We start from the raw sequence: 4,522 nt of genomic DNA, 5'->3' as shown, positions 1-4,522 counted from the left end.
ATATGCAAACATACATATAGATATGTTTTTCAGCCGACGAGTTCTAGCTTCAGAGAGATTCAGCAGCTGAGATTGAGTCCAAAATCCGATGTGAGATTCATCCATGCTGCAGTGAATCGTCTCTCTTTATAGATTCTCCCTCTTCTTCCTCACATCGTGTCTTTAGGAAACTTTCAAAACAAAAACGGAAAATTTGGGATGCATCTTACTTTTGACTGTGAAAAAATTACATATAAATAATAGTCTTTACCACCTGTGTAAACTTTGCTGGTGAATGTTATATTTACGATATATAATATAATGATATAATGTTTATAATATGTGTTACATTGCTTCATTTCTAATGTAGGCTCTTGTGTCAGATAATCTAAGCCAATGTTGGAGAATAATACATTTTTTTAGATTTACGGAATCTCAGTTAGCCTTGGTATTACACCAAGCACTTTAGCTGTTATGTCGCCAGTGGACATAAATACATCCATCCATTTTCTTGCACCCTTGTCCCTTAATGGGGTCGGGAGGGTTGCTGGTGCCCATCTCCAGCTAACGTTTCGGGCGAGAGGCGGGGAACACCCTGGACAGGTCGCCAGTCTGTCGCAGGGCAACACAGAGACACACAGGACACACAACCATGCACACACACATTCATACCTAGGGCAAATTTGGAGAGGCCAATTAACCTAACAGTCATGTTTTTGGACTGTGGGAGGAAACCGGAATACCCGGAGAAAACCCACGCATGCACAGGGAGAACATGCAAACTCCATGCAGAAAGACCCCAGGCCTGGAATCGAACCCAGAACCTTCTTGCTGCAAGGCAACAGCTCTACCAACTGCCCGACATAAATACAGTAAAGTAATATTCTAATCACAATATATACACAATAATATGTCCATCTTACTTGTGAAATGTTGTCTGTGGAGCCTCACATCAATAGTCCATCGATCAGAACAACAATATCCCTCAGTGCTGAGGCATCTTCTGCTGTTTTGGTTCAGCAAAGTAGGAGGGACGACCTCTCCAAGATGGCCGCCGTATTTCCTGCGCCGGAGCAGCCAATGCGGGGTCTGCTCTTACTATGTCTATGATTAACAGGCTTCTTCTTCTTCTTCTTCTTCTTCTTCTTCTTCTTCTTTTGAATTTATTGGTGGCTGGCAACCAACATAAGGTGCATTTACCGCCACCTACCAGACTGGAGTGTCGTCATCAGTGATCTCAGAGGGAATTTAACATACCTCCAATACTTATACTATTGGATACATATCTATATGTATGTATGTGTACGATGTGCAAATTCACATCTCAACGCACTCATTAAATACATGTATAAATGCATGAGCATACACCAGCATATAGACACATTCACATATTCTAAATACGATTAATTAACCCAGTGTTATTTAAAAACCTACTTGTAAAAAATAAAAACATAATTTGATTCATTTCCTAAAAGATTAATCATAGACAGTCCTATATTCTTTCTGCTTAGTAATGTCTTTAAAAGCTGACGTTCCTCTGAGTATTTATCACATTCTAATAAGACATGATCCACTGTTTCCATCTGATTGAAAAAAAAATTACAAGCTCTCTAAAATTACAAGCTCTCTAAAGAGAGAACTATCAAGTCCAGAATGCCCAATTCCAAGTCGAGTCATAGCTACTTCCTCTTTCCGCCATCCACTCAAACAATTATTACCTCCCACAATCTTTTGAATTGCATATAACTGTCTTCCATTATCATGATTATCCAATTGCTCCTGCCAAATCTTAATGATTTCTTTTTGAATAATAGATTTCCCCTCACCTTTACTCAAAGGAATATTTAAATTAACAATTTCTGACTTGAAGGTCTGCTTAGCTAGAATATCGACTTCCTCTTTTCCTTCTATACCTGCATGAGCAGGAATCCAGACAAATCGAACAAAACATTTCTTATGTAGATGAACTAATAATTGGTATATAGTTAATATTAAATCTAATCTGCAAGATTTGCCAGATTTTATACTTAATAATGCCACTTGACTATTTGATGCTATTAAAAATTTACTTTCTTCCCTAATGTCATTATCAGGCAACCATTCTAGGCTAATACAATGTCTGATTATTCAACTGTAAAAACAGCAAAATGATCAGCTGCTCTCCTCTTAATCAAGACTTTATGGTGTTGGATATTCACTGTCACCCCAGTTCTACCACTATTTGGATCTTTAGATCCATCTGTATATATAACTATATTGTCCTTATATCTTTCAAAATACCTATTAACCCATTCTGGAGTCTTTCCCTTATTAAGAATTTTCCTCAATTGAAGATCAACTTCTGGAGATATAAATAACCATTGTTTAATTTCAGATTGAGGAACTGTAACACTATACAGGAGCATAGTTTAACCAAGATTTTTAGCTTTTATGTTCCCAATCCATCCAAAACTATTACAATTCAATTTATGATGTTCCCAACAGTCCTGCAGCACCATCTTAGCTGGATGATTATACTTATGTCCTTGTAGGTTCACCCAATACATATACATTAGTTTCAACCTTCTTAATCTTAAAGGAAGCTCACCAGTTTCTACTTGTAAAGCAGCTAAAGACGGGCTGGCGACATGTCTAGGGTGACCCCGCCTCTCGCCCAGAATGTTAGCTGGAGATAGGCACCAGCACCCCTCCCGACCCCACTAAGGGACAAGGGTGTAAGAAAATGGATGGATGGATGGATGGATGGAAGCAGCTAAAGATGATGTTCTGAAAGCTCCACAACAAATTCTCAATCTTTGTGTTTGCTCACTATCGAGTTTTCTCAAATGGCTGTCAGCAACTGCCATATATGCTATACCCATAATCCAGAGTAGATCTCATGAGAACCTGATAGACTCCCAACAGTGCACTTCTTGAAGCTCCCCATTCCTGTCCAAAGAGACACCTTAACAAATTATTCACTTTTTTACATTTATTTTGAACTGATTCTATTTGATGTTTCCAAGTTAAACTTTCATCAAAGATGACACCTAAAAACTTCAGTTTTCACTTGTTCAAGCTTTTGTTTATAAAGGTTCAATTTAACTTCCTTATGTCTTCTATAAAAACAAATAACTTGAGTCTTTGCAATTGATATCCTAAAACCCCATTTATTAGCCCACCCTTCCACTTTCAAAATGGCATCTTGCATCTTTATCTGCAAATACACCAGATTATGTCCCCGCACCCACAGAGCCCCATCATCTGCAAATAAAGATTTGCCTATACTACTATCTATCTCATCAAAAATGTCATTAATCATAATATTAAAAAGAATTTGGCTACACACACTACCTTGAGGAGGACCATTCTCAACAGAATACCTAGTAGAGAAATTCGCCACAACCCTAACTTCCATTTCTCTACCAAACAAAAAATCCAAAACCCAATTATAAATCTTACCTCCTATACCAAGTTTCTTTCTGGATTTTCAATAATCCTTCTTTCCATAACATAACATAAGCCTTTTCTATATGAAAGAACACAGCTATAACTAACTCTTTATTTGTTTGAGCTTTTCTCATCACTGACTCGAAACATAGTACCGCATCCATCGTATTTCTCCCTTTACGAAAACCACTCTGAAAAGGACAGAATTTATTTTTCTCTCAATAAAATATGAAAACCTATCTGTAACAATCCTCTCCATTATTTTCCCTAATTGAGATGTAAGAGCTATAGCAGGCCTATGTAGAGACCACTAAAGGGGCAGGTGCTCAAAAAAAAGGGCCCATTCAACCGTATTATAGGACAGAATATTAAAGCCTTTCAGCTTTCAAAGTTTAATAAACAATGATAAATTACAAAATTATGACATGTACAATCAAAGCTTACGAACATCTCCATATAGAGCATAACACTATGCATATGTAGATATTTTATTAGTAATTTCTTTCTGCATTTTGTTATAGGAAAGTATTGCAATATTCAAACCCGCAATTTAGCAAGATATGTAAATCAGAGCTGGACCACCAGACATATTTTGTCTTTACAGAATTACACTATTAAAAATATAAATAAGGGCACAATGCAACCTTTTAGTGACTGTAATCTATAAAAAGAGCTGCCTGTTTGCTGCAGTGGAGATGAAGACGGTCCATTCAGGAAAGCAGAGCTGCATCAAACTTTAATGTGGAACTGCAGAAAAAAGAAAAAAACAAAAGCAAACATTGAATTGTTAATGTATGCCACCATGAGAAAAGCCTACCGAGTTTTGCTTAAAAAAACGTTTTTAAACATTTAAATCCCATTTGTCTCATGAAGTGAATTTTTTTTGCAAAACAAACTTATTTGCACTTGGCAGAAATATTTTCTTAATATTGAAAGTTTTTGTTTGACTCAAAGTTTTGCTTGTGATTCTCACATGATGTCGTGGGCAGGGCCTAAAATCACAACAAAAGATTTCTGATGTGTGCAAATAAATGTTTGTTTGGCAAATAACTTTTTATGTTCACAAGACAAAAATTAGTATCTGATGGCCATATTTCGCCCATCAGATACCGTT

General features: G+C 36.7%; 1 long non-coding RNA gene across 1 annotated transcript in view; it reads right to left on the bottom strand.

Moving 5' to 3' along the window:
* Positions 1 to 4,123: 4,123 nt before the first annotated feature.
* LOC108166223 (uncharacterized) overlaps positions 4,124 to 4,522 on the bottom strand; it is a 7,597-nt gene continuing 7,198 nt past the window's right edge. The window contains exon 3 of the long non-coding RNA XR_001776518.1: positions 4,124 to 4,155. This is a non-coding gene — a long non-coding RNA (uncharacterized LOC108166223). The remainder of the gene's footprint in view (positions 4,156 to 4,522) is intronic.

The sequence above is a fragment of the Poecilia reticulata genome, linkage group LG4, assembly GCF_000633615.1.
Source record: "Poecilia reticulata strain Guanapo linkage group LG4, Guppy_female_1.0+MT, whole genome shotgun sequence".
Lineage (NCBI taxonomy): Eukaryota > Metazoa > Chordata > Actinopteri > Cyprinodontiformes > Poeciliidae > Poecilia > Poecilia reticulata.
This window is presented reverse-complemented; position numbering and strand designations above follow the sequence as displayed.